Below are 26,206 nucleotides of genomic sequence, written 5' to 3'. Positions count from 1 at the left end.
TGTGTAGATTCACAGATCGACACATCTGTTCGTATGTTTTTTGACTAAATCATGGTCTTTCTTCCACGTCAGAATATGCTTACGCATAACATAGGCAGTTTCAATTTTTCCCCAAAAAACGTTTTGACTTAAAAAATTTAAACTCTTGGGGCACGTGGGTAGCTCAGTCGGTTAAACCTCTGACTCTTGGTTTTAACTCAGGTCATCATCTCAGGGCCGTGAGATCAAGGCCCGAGGCGGGCTCCACACTCAGCGTGGAGTCTGCTGCTCTTTCGCTCTCCCTTGTCCCCCACCTGCTCTCGCCCGCTCCCTCTCTCTAAAATAAATAAACGCATCTGAAACAAAATCCAACTCTTCAGAAAACTTGTGGGAATATACTTTACCTGGATTAATCAAGTATGAATCCAGGCTGCCATGTTTCCCGTGTGTGTTTACATATGTGTATATGTGTGTATGGAAATCTATTCCCTAGCTTACTTTTTTTGTAAGAATGTAGTATGTGACATGTGTAACATACAAAATACATGTTAACTGTTTATGTTCTCACTAAAGGCTTCCAGTCAACAGTAGACTATTCAGTTTTGGGGGAATCTAAGCTTATATATAAATTTCTGAATGCACAGGGTGAGGGTCAGTGCCCCTTACCTCAGTGTTGTTGGAGGGTCAACTGTATGTATTTTTAACTCGGTTATTTTTTTTTTTTCCTAGTTCAATTTTCTTTTTTTTATTTTTATAAATTTATTTTTATTGGTGTTCAATTTGCCAACATATAGAATAACACCCAGTGCTCATCCCGTCAAGTGCCCCCCTCAGTGCCCATCACCCAGTCACCCCCACCCCTCGCCCACCTCCCCTTCCATCACCCCTAGTTCATTTCCCAGAGTTAGGAGTCTCTCATGTTCTGTCTCCCTTTCTGATATTTCACACTCATTTTTTCTCCTTTCCCCTTATTCCCTTTCACTATTTTTTATATTCCCCAAATGAATGAGACCATATAATGTTTGTTCTTCTCCGATTGACTTATTTCACTCAGCATAATAACCTCCAGTTCCATCCACGTCGAAGCAAATGGTGGATATTTGTCGTTTCTAATGGCTGAGGAATATTCCATGTATACATAAACCACATCTTCTCTATCCATTCATCTTTTGATGGACACCGAGGCTCCTTCCACAGTTTGGCTATTGTGGACATTGCTGCTAGAAACATCGGGGTGCAGGTGTCCCGGCATTTACCCCAAAGATACAGATGATACAGATGCAATAACCTGGTTATTTGAAAGCTAGTTTCAGATGTCCATGTAGTTCACCATGAAATACTTTACCGTGTATTTCCCAAATATAAGAATTTTCACTTAATAATAACAATGCACAAAATAATGATCAGACCCCAAATATTTAATATTGTTATATTATCTCTAATGTATAATCCACCTTCAAATTTCCCCAGTTGTCTCAAAACATCCTTTTTTTTTTTGAGATCTAGTAAAAAATACACTGAATTTATTGCATGTCTCTTTAGTATTCCTTAGTTATTTCCTCTGTCCTCTGCCCTCCTCCCCTACCATTTTTGTTTTTGTTTTTGTTTTTTGGTCTTTTATGGCATTACCATTTTTGAAGTGTACAAACCAGTTGTTCTGTAGAATAATCTTCGATTTAGATTTGCCTGAATGTTTCTTCACAGTTAATATTACATAGATGGTGTAACCTTCAAGTATATTATATAAGAGGTGATATTATATCAATCTGTCCCATTGATGGTATTAGTGTTCATCAGATTTCTTCATTGCAAAGGCCCTTTTTGAAGAAGCAGATTTTAATAGAGATTTACAGAGATGAAAACGCGTTAGTCTGCTGAACCATTTCTTTTACACTTCAGCTTATTTCCCCACACCATACTAATCCACATCCCATGACAAATGATAGGAATATTATCAAAAGATCTAGGGAAAGTGAACTTGTGAATGTGACATTCATTCTCAACTCAGAAATGTCTTTTTCTTTAGACGTACCATCCAGTAATTTTGTCTTCCTAGTGTGGCCTTTTGTCATTTTATGACAGTGTCTACCCAAAAATACTTGGGAGATATCTCTCACAGATCAGACCATTCCTACCCTTTCGTGACCTTCAATATTGTTAGTATCTGTCCAATGTCCAGTAAAACAAAAGTAGAGCAGATGAACAGCAACATTACATAAATACTACATATCATATGGGGACGAGGGGGGATGGAAATGAACTCCAAAAGATATAAGGCACAAAGCAATGTGGATGATCACCAGATGGCCCTCTCCAAAGTTAGAAAACTGAAGGATTATTGGAGGCCATATTGATAAGGGAAAAGAAAGAGGGCGGGACACCAATGTAACAAACTGACTGCCAATTCTATTGAGTAGCTCACTGTTTCCTCCCTTTTATCACTGTTTGATCCTGGACAAGTTACTTACCTAACCTCCGTAAACCTCATTTTCCTCATCTATTAAATAGGGATGAAAACACCCAAAATGCATAATTTTTAGAAGCATTAGAAATACTGGATGCTCAATTCCTGACTTCCAGCAAGTATCATACAAACGGTATCTATTGTTACAAACATTACTTTTTATGGTGTTTTGCAGTGGACATACAATAGTCTCATTACATATTTGATTTGATTCTTGCAGCCCAACCCCTGCTTCCCCCATGGTATAGATAAGAAGTGGAGGGTCAGCAAGTTTAGCAAAATTGGCAACTCGTCAAGTCACATGCTGACAAAACATTAAAGCTGGGACCCAAACCCAAGTCACGATTTTTAACTAATATTCCTTTCACTAAACCATGTTAGACTAAGAGTGAAGGAACAGTGCCATCTTCCTACAAGAAAAAAAAATTATTTTTAATGTCTCTAAAATAGGTGAAAAATAGCAGTCGCATAGTTTATGCAATGCTAATATTAACGAAAGAAAAAAATGTCAACTCCAAGTCATAGAAAATAAACCATTAAATAGAATTGCAAGAAACAATGTTTCTTAGAAACAAAACAATTATCTCAACATTTCCTCAGAAGATATACTCCCCAAATGTGTGTGTGAAAACCAAACCACTGTTTCTTTGTCTTTTTAAAGAGTTACAACATGAGTTTTAGGAACATGATCATTAGATGTTCTAGCACTGTTTGGCAGGAACACATGCTTGTTATAGAATAAATTATTCTTTCTAGTTGGCTTTGTGGGCATTTGTTTATACTCAGATGAATTAATTAATTATGCAAATAATTATATAACCATTTTACTATGTAAACTATGTGCTGGTCTGTGCGTATGTAAGATGGCTGACGTCTATGTGGTTTTGTAATCTATTTAAGGTAGGTAAATAAATACATATGTAAATAAATCAAGGAAATATTTATTGAGCTCCTGCTATGTATCTCATACTTTGTGAGGCCCCAGAGATTAACACAATGACAAAAGACAAAGTTATTGCCCTCAAAGAGATTATAATTTGCTGGAAGGAAAAAAATGAATAGACAATGAAAATATATACACAAAAGAACTTTCAGTTAAAGCTAGTTTGCAATACAGGTCACAAAAATAACAAAAACACACCATTTTGGGATTCCAGAGAATGAATGAGAGGCCTGCGTCTTTTTCTGCAAAGAGCTGAAGGGACTCTGGGAGATTTGTGCACCTTTGGAAGCACTTTCTAGTTCTCGGCATCAACCACTGGGTTGAGCCCTGGCCCTTTGGGCACTTCCCTGCCTGTAATCATGTCTCCATAGAATTGGAGTTGATTTTTCTGGAGTCATCAGGAATAGCTTCTATTCATATCCAAGACCCTTACTTTTAGTTTAGGGACTTGTCCTTCCATATTCGTTTTGTCAAATTACATCCTGTTAGTATAGTCGGGCGGACTGATTTTTTTTTTTTTTTTTTTTTTTGCACTGAGTATTTGGTCTCTTTTTGGTTGCTTTTGTCATAGAATAGAGACAGAGTAGGAGTGAAGGTGTTCAGAGCTCGTTAGGCTGGTGATCAAAGGCCATCAAGAGGTGTTCTGACACCTGAATGAAGCTGGTACCTTCAGTATGACTTTTTCTCTCTGATCATCTGTTTCATTAAGCAGATGAATCCTACCTCACAGATCTTTATGGTTTATTAAGCATTTTCATACATTACCTCATCATATAACAACCTTGCAAAATAGGATGGGTCCCCTTTTGTCCTTCTCTGACAGATGGGGAAGTTGAGAGATGACACATTTTTTTTAGTTTGTTCAGTATCACATGTGGAATAAAGACCAAGCTGAGAGTACAACCCAGTTATTTCAGGCTCCGGAATCTTGGCAGTTTTCGCTCCAGCACACCAGCGTCCATGACATGCCATCCCAAACAGCATGCTGCCTTGTTCACTGCCTTCCTTTTCTCCCATCTCTCCGCTCCTTCTCTTCAGCCTTTCTCTCCCTGCCTCATCTTTCCCTTCCTCATTCTACTCTCCATTTCACATTCTTTTCCTTCCTTCCCCTTCCCTTTCATTCTTCTTCTGCCTCTTTTTCTCCTTTTCCTAGGAACTGATTGCTAGACGATCGCTGGCCAGCTGAGAGAGGACCTCCCCGATCAAACTGCCCCCCACCTTAATGGTTTGGATCAGCAGGGCTCTTGATCTAAAAGGAGGATACAGAACAGGTTGTGTTCGTTGTAAAATCATAAACCAGGATACGTAGAACATCTTGGTTGGAATGGAAATTCAATTATTTCTGATTCTTCCACTGGGTAGTTGGTTTCCTTAGGCCTGATATTCAAAGTATGAGGGGCAAGGGACTGGCAGCCAAGGCAGCCAGGAACACCTTCACTGAGAAAGAGCCCGAGCGGAGTGATACGGGTCTTTGTACATTGACAGCCCTTGGAAACAGTTCCCAATGTTGTTTTCCGTCGCTCCTGCCCATTTGTGGGAGAATCGACTCCAAATTAGGCCAACTGGGAACATCTACATATGAAGAATAACAGAAATTACATGTGTCACGTATGTGACACACATGCCATGAGAATGACTTTATAGCTGGTGCCCTGTAATCACAGTCTTGGAAGGACAGCTAAGAAGCAAGAGACTGAACAGAAAAGTCACTCTAAGAACAATGTTCTCATTCCTCTTTTCTAGACACGAAGTAACAAACCTTGCCCTTCTGCCTGTTTTGTTCCTGCCTTTTTAAAGTGCTTGTTGAGATTTATATTTGAGGCTATTTTTGGAAATAACTGGAGCATGCCATCACCTGAGTAACATGCAGAACGTTTAGTCCCCATGTCTCCAGAGCTCCAGAATTGTCCCTTTTGGTCCCATCTACCCATCTGTGCATTTGGTCCCCAGAGCCCTACGCAAAACCAAAAGCGATGAAAGTCTTCGGGAATCTTTAGGCTTTTGAACATTAAAACCACTGGATCTGGGGTCAAGAAAATTCTGAACTCTGGGTCCAATATCTGCCTTTAATACTATGTGACCTTGGAAGAAACACTTGATTCCTCTACAATTTATTGCAAAATGAGGAGACTAGACTAAGGACAACAGCCTATGATTTTAAGATACCATAGGAACAGTCTGCTTCCAGCCCTGAGGCATGGTAAGGCCACTTGGGTCGACCGAAATCACTTTCTGGTTTATCTTTCATTGACTTTTACAATAACATTACAACAGAACAGATGTTTTTGATGTTTAATGAATGATTGATATAAATTGCCATAATAATATTGCTTTACTGTTTTCGTCCTGGTTCATTAGCTGTCATTAAAGATGCCACGTGACTTGTGTTTTGCACGTGCGGTGATGTTACCATCCAGAAGCTGAATTCCTTCCCCCACCAGAAGATCCCCAAGTCTACCATTTGAATCAATGGAGGTGTGAAATTCATTCTCACACCATCTCTTTAGGAGATCACAAGGTCATTGGCTCCCATCAAGAACGTGGATGAGGAAAACAAGATACTGGAATAGAGCAAGAACGAGAGGAGCCAATTCCCACTGCTCCCTGAAGTTTAAATAGTTCCCCTGTGGTTTCAAGTTCAGTTCTGTTCTGCTTTTAATTTAAAACCATTCTCTACCAGGCAACTGATTTTTGCTAGTCTCTTGGGTGATTTTCTAAGACAGATTTCACTGTATTCTACTCTTGTGTGTGCACTTAGCTCCCATTAGCAGTAATGGGTGTTATGCATGTATAGTTCCCATTAACAATAATGGAAATTATACGTGTGCATCCATAGGAAAGTATGCTCCCCAATGTTGGAATTTTTTCAGGAGGAAAAGGACTCCTTCTGCAGCATTTGGCTTTTGTTTTAGGCTCTCTATTGTGGTGACGATTTGTGCTGCAAAGAATGAACACTGCGTGGAAGACTGCCAGCCTCCCCGTGTGCAATCTGTACAGTATTTTTTTAAAATCTTGGTTTATGATTTTTCTTTTGCGTGACCAAAACAACAGTCAGGCAAAACTTGTTAAAGAAGTAAAACAGATCCAGATCATTTAATAAAAGGTCAGAGAGGGGGCTAAGGAAGTTCCTTAGAATCAGGAGTTCTGGTAGGTAATGTTACCTGTGTGAGGGTAACAAATACAGATTTGAGCAGATGGAGAAAATAATTCTTCAAAAATAACTGAGTGCTATTTACGCAGACCATAACAACCTCCCTCCAGAGGAACACGATTTAACCCAAAGAGACCATTTCTAACATAATACAGTGATGAAAAACTGTAGGCCGAAGGTGATATTACAAGGGCTTGTGAACCATCAGCATATTAATTTGGGAACAAATCATGCAAAGATAAGATATTTAGCGTCCATATGAAGTCGAGAATATGATTCATTGTGCATTGGCAGATGCATTTAATATTTAAAATGTTTTTGGGCTGTCAAAGCAATGGTCGAAATATTCATCTCTTCCGAGTGCCTTTTGCTGAATGTCCAGCACTGTTCATCTCTGGCGGGAACTGGTCTGTGTCTAGACCTGGACGCCCGCCCCGCCCCGGCACTGCTTAGAGATGTACAAAGTCAGGTCGTGTGTAAGGCTTGGGCTTTGGTGGGAAGAGATACGTAAAAAGCCTTGGGGTGTTTAGGAGCACAAACCTTGGGAGAGATACACCTGGGCCCTTAGAAATGTATTTTACTCCTCTGAGTCCAAGTTTCCTCATTTGTAAAGTGAGGATCATAATTCTCATCCTCTAGTTGTTTTGTGGATTAAGTGAGGTCCAAAACTGCATTAGCTGAACTATTATTAACCTATCTGGGGAGATAAAATTTGACAATACTAGACATCAAAACATTTCTCTAGCCAGATAATGTTGACTAGCTTCTAATTATCTCTAACCTGTTGTATATTTTAAACACATACTTTATTTTTTCATTATTTAGCCATAAACGTGCTTGTCATAGCCTGCGCTTCTAATCTTAGGGGAAGGATAAACATAGCAATATTCTTAGGAAAATAACCCCAAACACACTTACTTTATTTTATTTTATGATTTTATGATGTCATGATTTTATTGTTTCTAGGTGGGGGAAGGAAGAGGGAGAGAGAGAATCCTAAGCAGGCTTCACGCACAGCATGGAGCCTGAAGCGGGGCTCCATCCCATGACCCCAAGATCATGACCTGAGCCAAGATCATGAGCCCAACACTTAACTGACTAAGTCACCACAGTACCCCAAACACTTCGTTTACTTTTAAAAAAGTTTTTTTTTTAAAGATTTATTTATTTTACAGAGAGAGCGTGAGGGAAGAGTGGCGGGGGGTGGGGGGTAGAAGGAGAGGGAGAACCTCTAACAGACTCCCCACTGAGCGTGGAGCCCCAGGCAGGGCTCGATCTCAGGACCCATAAGATCATGACCTGAGCCAAGGTCAAGAGTCAGACACTTGCCCACTTAACCAACTGAGCCACCCAGGTGCTCCTGCTTTATTTTTAATTCTAACTGAAGTTCAAAAAATTATAGACCCCAAATTTATAGCTATCCAGAAACTTACATTTCTTTTTTGAGGATGGTGAGGACTTAGATTTTCTTTCCCTCATTGACTCCTCAATGTGATAGTGAATGTGCAAGAAACGATGAAGTTCTTTGCGATGTTTATACGTAATTCTATTATGGTCTTAAAGATATTGAAATATTATGTAAGAACATAGGTCTTACCCTTTCACCCAGTAGATTCCCTGGTCACTCAACATGTTAAGGAGGAGACCGTGTGTGCGACCACAGGCCTCGTGCTCCACCTCCATAAACGTCAGTTTCTTCATGTGCAAAGTGCAAATAGCTGTGTTTACTTCACCAGGTTGTTCTGAGGAGTAAATAATATAACAGAAATGTAAAGGACCTTCTGTGGTGCTTAACTGTTAAGCTTAATTCTCAAGCTCTTGGGAATGACGAGAGCAGCGTGGGGAGGATACCACCGTTATGGGCTGTGGGCAGCCACAGCACAAGACGTACTTCGGCTCCTAAGGGAATATTGGGAGCGGAAGGGTGAGTACGCTTACCTAGAGTGAGAAATGTTTCAGAAGGTGAAAAAGGACACACATTTTACCGATGGCTCAGGTTCACCCAGGGCCTACCCAGCAGCAACAAGGACATGCCCAGAGTCTCCTCAGAGCAGTGTGTCCTGATGCCGAGAGAGCAGAGCTTGTCTCCGAGACAGACTAGAGCAAAGATTCCCTCAGCTTTGTCCTGGGGTGGATGGTGAATTCCATCCTTATCATGGACAAGGGCCGCTTTGTAGAATTCCTAAGTTTTTGGAAGGATTCATTTTTTTTTTCTAACAAGCAAATTGCATTTATAAGCAATTGGAGCCCCCGGTTTTATGGCACGTGGATGTGCCAATCAGGATTTATGGGTAAGTCTAGATAGTCTGTGCTTCCGCAGAGTTGATATCATCTGTCTTCAAAGTTGAAAAAATAGCCTCTATAGTCTTCTCTGAGTACATAGTCAGCTTATGATTTTATATTTTTTCCCAAACTCTGAGTATAGCCACGGACCACTAAGGACTGGTCAACGTGGGCTTGTTGCTCTTACTTACGGATCGTTACGTAAAAGGTGTGTGCTCCTACCTGCTGACCACACACTGATGGTTACCAGAGGGAGGTGGGCAGGGGGACGGGTTAGATGCCTGATGGGCACTAAGGATCCCCCTTGTTGTGAGGAGCACTGGGTGTCGTAGGGAAGTGTTGCATCCCTATACTGTACGCCCGAAACCAGTATCACCCCGTATGTCAACTACCTGGAATTTATATAAAACCTAAAAAAAAAGGAGATCTGTGCATGCCGATTTGCTTGGGGTGAGACAGAGCCACTGGGTGACTGGGAATTGCTACCCCCAACACCCTTTATATTCTTATCATATTTTATTTTTCTTGTATAGAACTTACTTCCACCTGCCCTCTATGTTTTCGTCTATCGTCGATCTCCATGAAGGTAGTGACTCTGTTGTTCTTACTGCTCTAAGTCTGGATGCAGATCACGGCCTGAAAGGCGGTGGGGCGCAGGCCCGCGTGCTGACTGAGGTGGCTGACGAGCAGCCTCCTCCTTTTAATAGCCACGCTTCCCGCGTCGGTGCAGCGGAGAATAGACGGGAGGGGCCTGGGGGTTCCATCTGCAGCCGGGCAGCTTGCCCCGGCTGGGTCCCTCGGGCCAAAGATGTGGGACGATCCCCACCATTGCCCAAGGCTCTTCGGACAGCTCGGCTGATTGTTTCTGAGCCTTGGCTTTCGGATCTGTGAACAGGGATAGTCCCACTACTCTGTAGGGTCGCAGTAAGGATCACACATAGTCGTATGCGCCCTACTGTGTTGTGGACTTTTGCTGTTTCAGCATAGCGTCCATCAGGAAAGGTGAGTTTGGGGACATCATCCAACCACTTGTGCTCGGCTTCCAGGAGCCAGATGAGCTTGGGTCACATCTGGTGACTTTTCGAAGTCTTAATGGCTTCTTCACCTGGGAAGGTGAAGTTATTATTAATGAGTTGTCATTGATGATGTTGAGCATCCCATCCGGTTACGAAAGTCCATGTCACGAAAGACTCTATTTTCCTTTTCGAGGTCCTGCCTGGGGGTTAGGACTGTGTAGGTATCCTTCCAACTTCTACGAAAACATGATAAAGGGAATTTAATGTCAGGCATTTGCCTCATTTCCTTTATCACCATCGGGCACTGTCCTACTTGGGGTGACAAGTCCCCACTGACAATCCTCAGGCTTCCAGGGGTCTCCCCCACAACACCCCGCAGTGGCTGCGCGGTCCCCGGGCCTCAGGGCCAGGCCAGGCCACAGGCACCTGGACGGGGGAGGCTGGGGGGGGGCAGGCTGCAGGGGAGGCTGTACCACGCTCACCTTGCTCTGTCTCGGGAAAGCGTGTCCTGCCCCCAGTGAGTGCCAGGGACAACCCCGCTGTGCCCGGGCCCAGCGCTCTGCCCCTGGGGCCCCAGGGCTGGGTCTGCGGGTGACCTGCCTACCCCCCAGAGCAGTGGAGCTCATGCGTCTCCCAGGGGGGAGGCCAGAAGGCCAGGCGGGCAGCTGCGGGCCCAAGACCCTCGACTGCGGGAGGCTCTTCCTTCAGGGCCTCCCCTCCCAGTCCCAGCTGGGGACGTGTAGATAGAGGCGGCCAGGGGCAGGGGCAGGGTAGGGGCAAGGGTTTAGGTGGGCTGGGTGGGGCGACAGAGGTACTTCGAGGCCCACTGGGACTCAGGCTCCGTAGATTTTAATCCATAAGGTGCTCCAGGGCTTGCCCTAATCTCATCTCAGTGTATAGATCTCTTCTTCCTTTCTCCCCTAAACTCACCCTAAATCCCGATTAGGCAAATCCTAACGGCCTTTAGTAAGAACCTCACCTGTGGGGTTTGGCTCACGATGCCTTGGGTGTAATGGTCTGATTCCTTCGCCACCACGCATCTCATTCTTGTACATCTAAGATCCAGATCAAGTCCCACCTGGCCCATTTGATCCTATAAACCTTACACATTTATCCTTTTCCTAAACTATTACTATATTTTATGCTCATCAGATTTAACTCATAGATTATATGGCCCTCTGATGCCTGAGTATTTTTTTTTTTTTTTTTGCTTCTCATCATCTCTAATGGAGTGTTGGAAATACAGTAAGTCCACACAGATTTATTGATTGTAAAGGTCTAAGTGATTTTTTAAAAAAATATTTTATTTATTCGTTCACGATAGACATAGAGAGAGAGAGAGGCAGGCTCCATGCTGGGAGCCGGATGGGATGTGGGACTTGATCCCAGGACTCCAGGTTTGCACCCTGGGTCAAAGGTAGGCACCAAACCGCTGAGCCACCCAGGGGTCCCCAGGTCTAAGTGATTTCTAACCATTTTTTTTCTAATTCAAATGGAAGCATTTTTGATAACCCCAAACTGTCTTTCATTTATTTTGAATTCTCTTCTTTTTTAATCTTTTTAATTCTGTAGAGAGCCATGCAAAGAGCCTAGTGTAGACTGTGGTGTATGCTAAATGCACAGTAAATATTCGCCTTATTGCCCTCCCCCTCACTGGCTTTGTTTCTCACAGCACAGGTTGTGTGTCAGCAGAGAACATGTTTCGAACTTAGTCCTCCCTAAAGACACGTGCCCTACAGTTTTCTCCAAGGCCTCAGGGAGGAAGGGTAACCCTATTTCACCCTTCTTGGGGTCACTATTTCTTCTCTCTTCCCACCACTGCCATAATACTTCTTTCCATTAGTCACTCTTATTGCCAGCCTCTTCTTCTTCTTCTTCTTTTTTTTTTTAAGATTTTCTTTTTCTTTCTTTTTAATAATAAATTTATTTTTTATTGGTGTTCAATTTACCAACTACAGAATAACACCCAGTGCTCATCCCATCCAGTGCCCCCCTCAGTGCCCGTCACCCATTCACCCCCACCCCCCGCCCTCCTCCCCTTCCACCACCACTAGTTCATTTCCCAGAGTTAGGAGTCTTCATGTTCTGTCTCCCTTTCTGGTATTTCCTACCCATTTCTTCTCCCTTCCCTTCTATTCCCTTTCACTATTATTTATATTCCCCAAATGCCAGCCTCTTCTAAATTTATTTTCCCCTTTAACCAATATGCTGACCTCTCTCCCAATGGAATCTTCCAAAGTTCATGAGCTGTTTATCCTTAACCATAGCGTTGTATATTCATTAATAAAACTATCATGAGAGATAACAATTTGGGCAATTTTAAATATAATTCTTTGTATAATAATGGCAACATCTTTCAGTGATTTTTTTTTTGTATACTTCAGAGAATGCATTCTAGATCATTTGCTTAGATTCATTTTTCCCTGAATGGTTCCCAATCATTCTTTATGTTATTTATTTATTTTTAAAGTAAGCTCTACACCCAATGTGGGGCTTGAACTCACAACCTCGAGATGGAGCGTTGTATGCTCCACCAACTGAACCGGCCAGGCACCCCTCTTAATTAATTTTAGATGTAAACAGAATGAGACTTTTTTTTTCTATTTAAAGAAATATTATTTACCCCGAAGTAATGTGTGCAATAGCTGCTTAAAAGAACCCAAAATAAAGAATCACAGCATCATGAACAGAAAAATTAATTTTCTTTTTTATGAACTCACTTTGGTTTTTGAAAACAGTTTGCATTTCTTCTAAAAATTGAGCAAGGGGTGACTATGAAAGGATGTAGCCTTATTAAGGGTGTCTGTATGCTGGGACTGTTAGATCCACTTGAAATTCTGGCTCTGCCGTCTGCTAGTTGGGTGAACCTGACAATTCTTTTAACTTCCCTGGGCCTCAGTTTTCTCATATATAGAATGGATATAATACAGCTGCGCCTACCTTCTAAGGATTTCATGTTTTTGAAATTAAATAATTTTTGCAAAAGACAACACAATGCACTGAATACGGTGAGCACTTGATGCAACTGTGGAGTGACCGTGTCAGCCAGGAGAAAGCTTTGCCTTCCCCATAGTCCATCAGTAATTCCCCAGGCACCTCCCTCAGCCCGACCTTCTCCGTAGCTCTGAATTCACTGGATCCACAATCCTTTGGGAGTTGCCGAGCTGAGATTCATTAACTAAATGGTTCTCCTCATGTCTGGGGAGCTCCCTGTGGAAAACCAGGGAGAAATGTGAGGAGCTTTGGCCCTAAACAAAATAATGAAGGAGACAATTTGTGGTGTTTAACATCTTTGCATTTTCTTCTTCTGTACCCTTTGGTGAGAACTGTCGTGCGCCTGGGAACCTGTGTGGCAGCAGCCATGGTTAACTCTAGACCCACCATTAACTCGGTTCATAGACACGGCTTCAAACAATATGGTAACTGGATGCCATGGTGATAGATGACAGGGGCAGTTCAGGCATGGGAGCGGGGAGCCCTAACAGGGAGCCCTCTCTTACTCCTGCATTTACTCATCCATGTATTCATTCATTCACCTAATGAGAAGGCCCTCTGTGCTCCATGCACTGGTTAAGGTGTTGGGAACAAAACAAAGACTGTCCTGTTTCAGAAGCTTAAGGTCTAGCAGGATAGGTACACAGTAAAATAGATTGGATTTATTTATTGGATACACAATAAAATGACCAATGCGGGAAGACAGAAAGGATGGAGACCTACCTTAGCCTAGGGGTCGGGCAGGCAGGCCCCTCAGAGGAGTGTTCTTTAAGGTAATAGGCTGAGGGATTGCAGAGCCCTGCTTGCAGGAGTGTGCTGAGAACCAGGGCCTGTTAGGCGGGCCAACATCCTGTCACCCCTTAAAATGGATATTTAAAAACTATTTGTTCGATATTTATTTCTTGAGGCCAGGAAGAAATTGATTTTTCTATTACAAAAAATTATATGCAAAACACATTCACTTAGTAATTCACTTCAGCTGGGTCAAAGCAGAGTCGATACTGTGGAATTATTCAGTGAAGTGTTCTCTCTTCTCTCCCTTCTCCCCAGTTGGTGTGTGTTTTGAACCAGAGAACTTCTTGGGCGGCATACTAGAAATGTAAAATTTAGATAATAAAATAAACTACTCGTCCCTGATAAATAGCACCATGCCACGTGTTATTTGGTGTTAGAAACTCAACTCACTGCCAACTTTTGGCTGTTACTCTCAATACATTTTGCAGAAATACTTATTGAGTCAGTATATCTAGGGGATATGTGGGTATTTTTTCTCCCACTTGGGTGTGCTGACTCCTTTTTCCAGGAGCAACAGCAGTGTCAGTTTCCCCAGTTAAATAAAACCCAGGGACCAAGTCAGTGAGGCCCGTGTCCCTCATGCTCTAGAGAGGTTTTCCCTGCTGCCATGTGAGCCAGGGCATTGGCATGGGGCCAGGCTGATAGAGGAAAACGCATCTACAATGTGTGTGTGGGGGTGAAGGTAAGAAGTGACAGTGGCCTGGGACACAGAGGGGGTCGGTTGGTTAAGCATCAGGCTTGCTTTGGGCTCAGGTCACGACCTCAGGGTGGTGAGCTGGAGCCCACGGGGGGCTTGAAGCACAGCAGGGAGTGTGCTGCAGATTCTCTTTTCTCCCGCACCCACCTCCCTGCAGCCCCCCCTCCACTCTCATGTGCCCTTTCTCTCTCTCTCTCAAATAAACAAATAAATCTTACAAAACCCTAAATGATAGCAGCTGGAACAAAGAGAGTGGCAGTAAGGAAGGAGGGAAGTAGAGTTCAGGGTGTGTGTTGGTGCACTAACAGGCTGACAGATGACGCCAGAGAAGGCCTTCTCAGGTGAACCTGTGGGAAGGCGCCAGAGCTCCCTGCCCGGACCTGGAGTTCACCAGCAGGAGTCTGGTCCACATGTGGAGGGCGTGAGTAGGAAGAGAGAGGAGGCCTAAAGAGGCAAGGTGTTGGAGTTTGCAGGTGCCCTGGTGGGAATAAAAGTCCTGGCCATGGAGCTGACATGCCAGAGAGAGACTTTGGGATATGCAAAAGGGCCTGAGAAAAAGGAAGGGGACTTAGAGAGGGAAAGCCCCATGGGGGGACAATATGACCAAGGGAGGAGCTTTGTCTTAGGGCCTCAACTGTCACACTCCTGTGTCAATAGCCACTTGGAGAGACTCAGAGAAGCTGGGACACTGATAGCTGATAATGGCATGACGTTTTTACACATTCAGTCGTTTTCTCCCTCCCAGTCATTCTCTGCACAGCAGCCAGAATTCTTAAATAGAAACCCGATCTTCACTTGTTCTGCATAAAACACTTCAGAGACTTTTTGGATAAAGACCAAAATCTTGGTCACTATTTACACAGCCCTGCGTACTCTAGTCCCTGCTCACCTTCTAGCATTTCTTTGAGGCACCCTGTCCCACCTCTAGGATTCAGCTGCCAGCGTCTTTTATCAGGTACAAAAAATGAACAACATTCTGCTTATTTCCAGGCCTCCAGACACGCTGTGTCCTGGAACTGAGAATACTCTTCACTTCGCCTTTAAGTTCGTGCCTGAGTGTTGCTTCATCGCGAAGTTCCCCTGTTACATATTTTCACAGACACCTCCATTATCCTTTCATAGTCCTTGTAACTGTGATTAGTGATCACTTAGAAATGCTTCCTCAAAAAAAATATATTTTCTCGTATCTTTTGTCATGAGCAGACTATAAACTCCATGAGAGAGGAACTGTGTTTGCTTTATCATCATGGTATGTCTTGTACCCAGCATGGTGTCCGGCATGTATCAGTCATCAGCAAATATGTGTTGAATGAATAGTGAAATCCAGGGATTGTTGTTAAACACGGAGCAGCTACGCCTCAATCTGTAGCCTTGGCTTCTCTCATGGCAGCACCAATAGTTGCTCTTCCATAACAGAGAAATAAGCATCTTCCAGTAGGGAGGGACCTTCCCAAACCCTTAGACCACGTTGCTTAGACAGTGCCTACTCAAGAAGAATGCTATAGTTGCGAGGCAAAGAGCAAGTAGATGGAAAGGACAGAAATGCACCTGAACTTGCATCTGGAGAGAGGAGAATGGAGGGTGGGAGATTCGACGACCTACACTGAAGCAACCAAATCCCTAAATACAGACAATCCTAAGCAGAAGGAGGATGTTCAATAGATATTTTGCTAGCATGGATTTTTTTTAAGGTATTAAGTGAAATTTTGAGATATTTGTTTTTCTTCTTGAATTCTCCCCCTGCTCTGTCCTCCATTCAACCATACAACCAGTTCCATACTTTCTTTCTGTCTGTCTTTAAAGATTTATTTATTTATTTGAGGGGGAGGGCAGAAGGAGAGGGAGAGAGAACCTTAAACAGACTCCACGCTGAATCTGGAGCCCAACGCAGGGCCAGTCTCACAATCCTGAGATCATGAGCTGAGATTAGGACCTGAGCCAAAACCAACGGTCAGACGCTCAATGGACTGCACCACTCAGGCACGCCTCCATATGTTCTTGCCATGAGAAAGGTTTGCGGCAGGACTTCTTGGCTTCTGTTTGCCCAGCGAGGATAACAGAATTTACAGACAGAGGGAAATTGGTATCCCTGTGTGAAATCAGGAGAGAAAGAAAGTTCTTCAAGGAAAGGAGAGTTTTTTCCACATTGAAGGGAAGGTCTGCTAGTCCTTAAACAGAGGGGACGTGGACAGTCCTCCCTGGAAGCACCTACGAGGATAGGAGGACTTCAGAGGAAATCTCCAAGTGATAAACCAGGTAGGTTAGCAACCATGCTAGAATCCTAGCCCTGCTAAAGAGTCCCTTGTCCTGTGCAAGGCATAGAAGTGACACAGTGGGATTCTTGATAAGGTCATGTGGTTGTGGAGAAATCTAGCCGGTACCAATGTGGACAGATACCAATGTTCTAATGCCTGGTCCTGGAGACCTTAGACTCTCAACACAAACCTGAGTGTGGGAGAAAGCCTGGAAAGACCTAAAAAAAAAAAAAAAAAAAAAAAAAGGAAGACCTGAGGTTGACTGTCACCAGCTCAGTGGGCCTGGGTTCTCAGAAGAGAAATTCAGTGATTTACAGACAATAATGAAATGTGATTTTACTTGCTCATCCAATTAAGATTCATACCTGCCACTTTAAACAAGTGAACAGTAATAAAGAAAAGGTAAACTAGTCCTCTTTCCCCATTTTGAAGGGATAGTTCATTTTTATTTAATGATTTTAGAATTTCTTAAATATGCAAGGAGCTCAGGACCGAACTATCTGCGTTGAACTGATATCATCATCAGTAGACGGCACTTAACAGTACCCCGATGATAAGAGTAATAAATAAACCCAATTTTAATTCATTCTGATAGTCACGTCATGCTGCCCATGTCTGTGGGGGCTGCCCTCTTTATCTAGAAGAAAAATACTAACAGTGAGCACCAGTCTTCCAACAAATAGTTGACCTATTATCAGTAAAGTGACTATCTCAGTGAAGCACAAAAGCATTTCCTTAAACAGAATAAGGCAGTCCGGTATGTGTTCCCCGATACAGAGGAAGATGCAGAGGCAACAGGTCTACTCCAAGAGCATGTTGATGATGGCAAAACCAACTTGACATTGGTGGTGAATTGATGGCAAACAATTTTGAAATTTGTAAGTCAGAATGCTGCCCACTTACCTATGCGGCTTGATACGGAAACAAGCTTTTCATTTTTAATCATTTTTACTTGTGAATTCTTTTACTCATTCATTCCTTTTTTCCCCCCCAACAAATATGAAGCCTCATCATGGGCTAGCCATTGAGCTGGTGCTGTAGGAGGCACAGAAATGAACGAGACACTGGTTAAGTCCTCATTTTCAACTTGGGAAAGTGACAATTCATGTGCAAGAAGGACTGTAACGCACAGCAACTAGTGAGTTTGTCAAAGGCAGGGGACGGTGATACTCCACCCTTCTTTTTTTTCACTTTCTTTCTGCTCCCTTCCCTTCGCTGCCTTTTCTTCTCCATCAGGGCTGGCATACATAATGTGTAAGAGTTTTATAAACAGGTAGGAAATACCAGGTCTCTACTACCAAGTCTGGGTGCGAACATGGACACTAGAATTTAGGAGAGGCAAAAAGAGTGGGATCTTTAAATTGATAGGAAATACTGTTTCCCAGTGTAACCAGACATAACTTTTTTTTTTTTTTTTTTTTAGGTAAAACCGCAGAGAAAAGCTGAGATATGGCAAAATGAAGAAAGGTAGGGCCAGTAACGTGTTGGAACTAGCTCACATTCATGACTTATGCTTGTCAAGTAGTGAGGAATTTTGCGAGCCAGATATTAAGCTGTAAGCAGCTCGAAATCGGCCATGGTGGACATATTTATATCACAGAATGAGGTAAATGCTGTAAATCACGACTTAAAACAAAAACTCAAACAAAAACAATAAGTTGTGGGTGGCGCAGCGGTTTGGCACCTGCCTTTGGCCCAGGGCGCGATCCTGGGGTCCCGGGATCGAGTCTCACGTCGGGCTCCCTGCATGGAGCCTGCTTCTCCCTCTGCCTGTGTCTCTGCCTCTCTCTCTCTCTCTCTCTCTCTGTGTGACTATCATAAATAAATAAAAATTAAAAAAAATCTTAAAAAATCTTAAAAACAAAACAAACAAACAAACAAAAAAACCAATAAGTTGCTTTACCAGCCCTCCAATGGAAATGACAACTCCAGAATTTTTTCAGTTTCCTGGTGGGTAAAATTATGGGTATTATGTATGTGAACTTGAATAGCCTCTAAGAGAAGTAATACTGTAACTGAAGATAAGCCAGGGCCTGCAGGACTGTCTGTGGGTGCTTGAGGACTGGGAAGCTTGTAGAACTGAGAAGAATAGAGGCGACCCTCCACTTCCCTGGTCACCAGGAGTAGGCCAGAGCACCATTCGCAGATTTATGGCTGGCCTATGGAATGAAAACTCTCTTTACCCAAATGTCCATTATCCACTCATCGAATGGTGTTTCCTGTGAGATAAGTTTCTTACTGCAGCTCTGAGGGAAGGCATGGTACAGAAAGGGGGCCTGTCTGGAGCCTATTGTTATACGATGTGGACTTGACATATCATAAACAGTACTTATATTTTATTTACTTATTTATAACTAGACACACATATACAGACAAGGTAACAAATGCCTAAATGATCCAGGAAGGCCCAACAACAAAAATAAAAGTTCTTGCTTTCTAACGTCAATAAGATGCTCTGGTCTCATCCTGGTTCTACGACTTTTATTTTATTTATTTTATTATTTATTTATTTATTTATTTATTTATTTATTTTTTTGGTTTTATGACTTTTCAAATGCAATCAGCCACACTCCCCAGGGGACTCTAGTTCCTTTTGTTAAAAAATAGCAATAAAGATAAAATCTAGGGGCTAGAAGTAAAGATTCTAGTAGTTTATGTGAAGATTTGGGGAATATACAGCACGCTGATAAAACCACTTGGGTTACAAGGCAGAAAGTACAATTTCTTTTTAAAGAAAAGATAACAATTTTATGATGATTTTGAATTTAACCAAGTATTTCTTTCACCATAATATGAGACTTTTAAATCTAATTTCTTTTTTTCTCCAGTAGTTTTAGTGTAACTCACTGCCGCACCAAGCAACGTTTGGCCTCCTGTGTGTAGAAGTCCTACTCCTATACGATGCCTCAATGCCCTAGAACGGCTACCCAAACAACCCCTCTTATCATCATTTTAGGGGATAAAGTATGTGAGAAGTAAAAGAAATTCTACCCCATTTCCTGAAAAATCATAAAGAAGAGACAGGCAGAGGCACCTGCATGGCTCAGTGGGTTAAGCGTCTGCCTTCCTCTCAGGTCACGGTCCCAGCGTCTCTGTCTCCCTCCGTCTCTCTCTGCTGCTCCCCCTGCTTCTCTCTCTCTCTCTCTCTCTCTCATTCTCTCTCTCTCTCATTCTCTCTCTCTGTGTGTCGAATAAATAAATAAAACTCAAAAGAAACAAACAAACAGGAGATACAAGCAGCAGACATCTAGTATGTCCTGTGGAATTCTATGCAGTTAGTCGGTATCAGCAATACAAGGGGCAAGTCTTCGAAATTTTGCCTACAGTTGGCCTTTAGCCTCTTATTTTCGTGAGAACTTTAGTCCACACGGCCTCACCGATGGTTTGGGGTTACAGGGGATCTATGCAAGTACCATCAGCTCAGTATTCCTGCCTCAGTCTAGGTTTTCAATTAGAGAACGTCAGACCTCACATCTAAATAAATGCCAAGAATCCTCAGAATGTTTTCAAACCTGCAAAGTTCAAGTGGAAAGATTTCTGCAGGTAACGTCACCTGGTTTCATGGGACTCGACTCAAAATAGACAACAGCATATTGGATTATAATAAATTTCATATTCAATATTATGCTTTAATCATATTTAAGTATTCTATAATTCTCTTACTAGTAACTCCAGAAATGTTGGGTCCATTCCTAGCCTTTTCATTTTCACAGAAAATAAAAACAGAGCTTATCAAGTCTTAGCCACATGAAGTTCCAACTCAAATATCCTTTCCAGTTCCTACATACACCCACATATACGCACATGTGTACATACATGTACATACGTGCACGCCGAGGTGGTGCGTGCACACATACGCACATATTTGCATTAATTGAATCATTCTTCCAAGAGAAAACCCAAATTGCCTTATTCTTGTAACTCGGTAAATTCGTCTCCAGAAGATCCACAAATGTAGAGCATGGTTTCCCAAAGTCTAGACAGGCTGACCAGGCACTGGCTTCCTGCTTTTGGTTTTGATCAGAAATTTGTTCTTAAGATTCTGTGGTTTATTTTAAATGCTTTGCCGCCAAAGAGATCCCCAGGAGGTCAGATGCTTTCAGGTTGACCCTGTAAAACTACACCCTCTCATCGTGCGTGTCCAATTCGCATCAGAATTCATTAGGTCCTGCCATTTGAGGGCCCTCCATGGTCCTCCCAGTTCCTTCAAAGGTCACTTTCACCGAAGACGGCTGACCTTACTGCCAGGCTTCCGGGGCAACTTGGGTTCTCGTGCCCCAGGCTTCAACATGGGGCTGCTCCCGGCTCATCCTTCTCCCATATTCCTTGTACTAGAATTCCTGATATTTTACCATCTCAATCCGTTTATAAATTTCCTTCCATAATATACTATCCTTCTAGGTCAGCACTATCCATCGGATAACCCCTCCTCTTCAGTTTAAGTAGGAAAATTTCAGTTTAGATGGAAGCGTCTGGGAAACTGACATCTGTAAGTTCATTTCCAGGATGATGCGTGATTCCTAACCACCCTGGACTGTCATGTTGACCTAAGTCATCTAGAGAGGATAAATAATTTATTCTCACGGACATAACTGTATTCAGAAAAGATGATACTCTCCAACAGGGCCCAGTTGAGATAAGGAGGAGACTGGAATGCACTAGTTTTCTGTACATCTGCAAATCTTGGGGAAATAATTTGTCTTTTATCTTTTCATTCATTTTATAATAGGTGCTTTTCTGAATCTCAATGTACGGCTGATGTTTTTTTAATAGAAAAGGGGGTGGATGTTCCTTCCTACAAAAGAAGGCGAAAGAATGATTTAAAACGGGGACTAGCAAACTGCAGACAGTAGGCCAGATTTGGCCTGCAGCCTGTTTTGGTACAGCTCGTAAGGTAAACACGGTTTTTATGTTCTTAGAGAGTCACACACACACATACACACACAAGAATGTGCGACCCGGATCATGTTTGGCCTGCAAAAATCTAAAATATTTACTGTCTGGTCTTTTATAGAAAGTGTTTACAGACCTGTTTTAAGACAGTTGGAGTAAAATGATAATTTATGATATTTTCTATGTGACAGGTACATGGGATTTTATATGTTTTAACTCATCGAAACCTCATAGGATCCTTAGGTGTATTGAGAGCTGAAATACTGTCCCCATCTTGGAAGTGAGAAACCGAGGTGTGAAAAGTGAACATCACGCAGCTTGTAAGGGTCAGAGAGAAGATTACACCAAGGCAGGTGGGGACCAGAGCTTGCATTTCATCTGTCAGGAGAAGCGTCCCTGCCTCTACTGCAAGCTTCTCCTCCGTAGAGGAATCCTGAGTTCTGGATCCCTCAGTTAGGACTTCTCTATGGATTTGATTTTACCTGCCTTTGGTTTTGCAAATGCGTGTTAAAATCTTTAGCTGGCCGTTATATTCGCATTGCCTTTATACATTTATCCCTTTTGTCGTTTTATGGCATTACTTTAAGAGGACTTTGGGAGGAAAGGAGAAGTATAAGTACTGGCTCCACCATTCTGAACTAGAACTTATCAAAATTTATGTGCAAGAAAATGCACTTGGGAATATACTGATGGGTTTCCACCCGCTTTATGCTTTATCGCGTTTCTTCTCTGATATTTTGGGAGCTTCCCCGTCTGTCCTGAAATGGTGAAAGTAAGAATCCAAGAAGCAGGTTTTGGTTTTAAGTTCAAAACAGAAAACATTTGGACAGTTGCATTATTTTCCTATCTTTAGACTAGATAAGGAAGGGAATGCAATAGGAAAGGAGAGAAAAGGGGACTCTGTGACCTAGTGTGATGCCGGCATCAAGAGAACGGTAAACTCTGTTCAAGCCAGAACTTTCTGCGACTATTTTCTGGGGAATGCCAGGAACTGGGGGCTATTTCTGGATATGACCCAGTCTCCATTCCAATGAATGGCACACATTGCCTGGACTGAGCAGCTGATAAAAGTTCTTTTTGTTCCTGTTGGTGAGGGCCCCCCGCTGACAGTGGTCACCAAGGTGCTGGTTTATCCTCCTGGAAGGTTGAGGCCTTGAGGTTTTGCTTAGCTTTTAAATGATCCTGTCAGTGTGAAGAGCCTCACTTTCATGGCCTGGGATGATTTTAAGCCAAAATAGTAGAGAGCGTGGTTCCAGGATTCCCAGTGAGGAAATGGCAGAAGTGGTATTTATCAGTCAGGAGCCCAGCAGGAAAGAGTTAATACACTTAACTGGGTGATGTTAGAAGAGTTTAATGACATTTATGAAGGTTTGGAGAGGTTTAGGAGCATCAATGAAGGTAACACAATACCCTGTGGCAAGCTACAGCAGGTTTACCTTCCTAAGACCTGACGGGTTAAGGGGAGACAGTAGTTTCCAGAACCTAGAGAATTTTTTTTTTTTTTTAAACCCAGCCTTTCTCAAGCTTATTTGGCTAATCCTTTTTTTCATGTAATATCTGTTACCATCTTGTGGAACTTTGGGAGATGCTGGTATGGATGTATTCTTGCCTAATGAGGTAAACTAAATGATTCCTCTTGACAGTATTCCTAATTTTATGGTTCTATGAAATTTTAGAATTGGACCTGTCATCCAGAGAGGCCAATTTAAAAAACAGCCTTAGCTAAACTCTCGGTTTCAGGGTTGTTATTCCATGCTTTATAGCTGCTCCTTAGTGGAGAGTAAGGAACTGTGTCAAAGATTCATTCTTAATGAAGCAATTTTCTAATTTTATATTATTTTTGTGTTTCTTATTTACCTATGGTTTCTGAAAACTCGGGATTTAGAGGAAAACTTAGAATATATTACTAAATACTTGGCTGTTGCAGTGCTTCAAATATGCCAAGATCTGAACGTGCGTAATAATTTCATAAATATTGTTGAACAACAGTACCGCGTAGCATTAATAGAGGAGGATAATTCATTTTTATTTCACTGGGCATACATCAGCACGTGATTTTATGCAAAATAAATCGTTTTAAGTTCAAGAGGGAATTGAGAATAAAGATTTTGGCTCTTCCTCCTCTTGTGACTAGAATCAAAATAATAACCAATGGGCAGAGAGGAAGCAGAGGCTCTTTCAGCCCCAACTAGCAGGGTTCTTAATATCTTAATATTTGAATTCTTAACATTCTTCAGATGTTCTTAATATCTGAATTTTCAGCAGGCAGAGTTGATGTAAAATCCTTCAAGATGTCTCTTTCACTGTGGTCTAAACAAGAAGTTCTATCTTTTGTATTTTTTATTTTGTTTTCTAAATCTTAACTTCCTCCCTTGCTCAGAAAGTTCATTTAAGAGGGACAACAGTCTGTCCCTTCACAATATTGTTAAGTAAGTGATATATCTAATGTGTTGGGCACCCAGAACTCTGAGGAGAATGGACTTTGTTCTTCTTCTATTACTGTAGAAAGTAGAACATTTACGTACTTACCCTAGTGCGTAACATGTGATATGATATCTGAGGCTATGTGGCATCCTAGACCAAAGGGTGCAGGAGTACATGGCCCTGATGAGAGCAATTCTCTGACATGTGCATTGTGTCTTTGATAAAGAGAAATGATCACTGTTTTAAGGGTAAGATAGTTTAACTGTTAAGAGAAATAGTGTAATGTAGTGTAATTAAAAACCAGCCCTGGTGGGGAGGGGGTGTTACTTTCATGATGTAACTATTTTTATAATGGTCATTTTCAAGTCATGTACATGACATCCTTGACCATGGACGTGGAACAAGATGTGCAGTGGCCCACCATTACATCCGGTTTCCACCATGCAAATATAGAAAGAGATACATAAACCCAAGAGCATTGGTAATAGTAAAGTACAGTTAAATAATGAGGAAGTATTGTGTTTTGACTACTTATCACCTTTGTTTTCAAATAATCGAGTTAATGGTCAGTTGATATGATTTGATTTTTACTAATGGTTATCTTTAACAACCCACTCGAAAAAGTCCTAAAAATTTAATAATTGGCTTTTGTGAGCTAGTGCCAGGTGTCTCCCCTACATCATTGCATCAGAGTATAGACTTAAAGTTCGATAGTTCTGAATTTGATTCCTCGCTCTGCCACTTAGAAGCCGCGTGGCCATGTGAAATTATATTTCTTCTTTAAGCCTTAGTGTTCGCAAACGAAAGGTAAGAGTAAAAATTGCATCTGCTTTGAATAGTTGTTGTGAGGATTAAATAAAATGATAGCTCCTCCTTTCTCGGAAAGTGAGGGCCCCATGGCTAAAAATTTCACATCGTCCCTATTAGAACTGTGATCACAAAGCATTTTTTTTTTAAGTGAGAGAAAGCTATTAAGAGGAATATGCTCAGCTCTACCTAATGATGTAATTTGCATAATTCGATGGAAGATAGGCAGACTTCTCTAAGGATTCAGAAAACATTCAGTACTATTGCTGAGAATGAATACTTTTCCTTGGGATATGTGTAGTTTTGTTCCAACAGACATTCCTCCTGCTTTGAGTGGTTAGATGGCAGAGAAGATCTTGCTTCTTAGGGAGTCTGCACAGCATTGCAGTGTTTTGTGAGACCTATAGACTAACGTCTCCTTTTTGATTCTTCCTTTACAGATTCTGTACAGGAGAAGGACGATTGCCCCTTTTACAGATGGTAGAAAGGGGTGGAGACTTACATCGGTGACCTCAGAAAAGGGGGTGAGTTAGAAGACAGGCGTAAATCTGAGTGTTACGGTCACAGAGGTCAGCCACAGCTTTATATTGATGCAGTCACTGAGATTCAGTAAGTAGTGTGATCTTTCCTTATGGTCTGTTGCCCTGAGAGGGAATTTCTCCTAACGCTGCTTAACAAAAAATTGGGGTGGTGTTTTTTCTTTGAGATTGCTTCCAATAACTACAGAGAATCACACAGACGATGGAATAGAAAGAATATGACTCAAACAAATATTCTGAAAATGAGATAAAATTACCAAACCGTTGTAGATCCTGGCTTGTCTGTTCCAAGACTACAAGGTGGTATCTGTTGTTTTGTTTAAGCCAATTTTATCAAGACAGTCATTACAACAGACGAGTTTCCAGACCAGATGTATATATTGAGAACCCTTGAAAGTCGCAAAGACTCCACAGAGCACAAGAAATCTATATTTACGTACTTGAGTTACAAAAAAGTAAATCAATTACAAATGCCTCTATACTAACGTCTTGAATAACAAGTAAGAAGGAGAGAACATTCAGTGTTATTTTAAAGAGCTTAACAAAAGTAATTAGGATTATTAAGTTTTTAAGTGAAAGACTTTTGCTGTTCAGAGTTCACAATTAAGATTGGCTTCCTTCAAATTGCTAAATTTCATCCATGAACAGTTGGGAAATGTTCAGGTGAAAGAAAAAAAAAGTAAGTGTGACATATCTGAAACAGTTTAAGAATTAACTGTAGTAATGGGAGAGTGTGTAAAAACTGAAGTAGTAAACAAAATTGAAAAAAGGGACACCAAATATTAATTCCTTCTTCTAGCTTCTCAACTGGGTACAAAACACTGATTAAGTAGTATTTATTAGGTCCTACTGATTTAACAGCGACAACAACAAACTTGATGAGTGTTTGTGCACTTTTTTGCCCACTGAAAACCACCTACATAGATATTGTGACTTTAAATTAAAAAAAAAAAAAAAAGAAGCAAG

The 26,206-nt window shown here is 41.8% G+C and overlaps 1 long non-coding RNA gene across 9 annotated transcripts in view; it reads left to right on the top strand.

Annotated features, from left to right (window-relative positions):
- LOC112641063 (uncharacterized) overlaps positions 1–26,206 on the top strand; it is a 159,070-nt gene that overhangs the window by 96,254 nt on the left and 36,610 nt on the right. For all 9 annotated transcript variants that reach the window (XR_007411604.1, XR_007411607.1, XR_007411608.1 and 6 more), the window contains exons 4-5: positions 18,001–18,044; positions 25,142–25,310. This is a non-coding gene — a long non-coding RNA (uncharacterized LOC112641063). The remainder of the gene's footprint in view (positions 1–18,000; positions 18,045–25,141; positions 25,311–26,206) is intronic.

Source organism: Canis lupus, chromosome 6, assembly GCF_003254725.2.
Source record: "Canis lupus dingo isolate Sandy chromosome 6, ASM325472v2, whole genome shotgun sequence".
In the NCBI taxonomy this organism is placed as follows: Eukaryota; Metazoa; Chordata; class Mammalia; order Carnivora; family Canidae; genus Canis; species Canis lupus.
The sequence above is the reverse complement of the archived record's forward strand: the minus strand, read 5'-3'. Positions and strand labels throughout refer to the sequence as shown.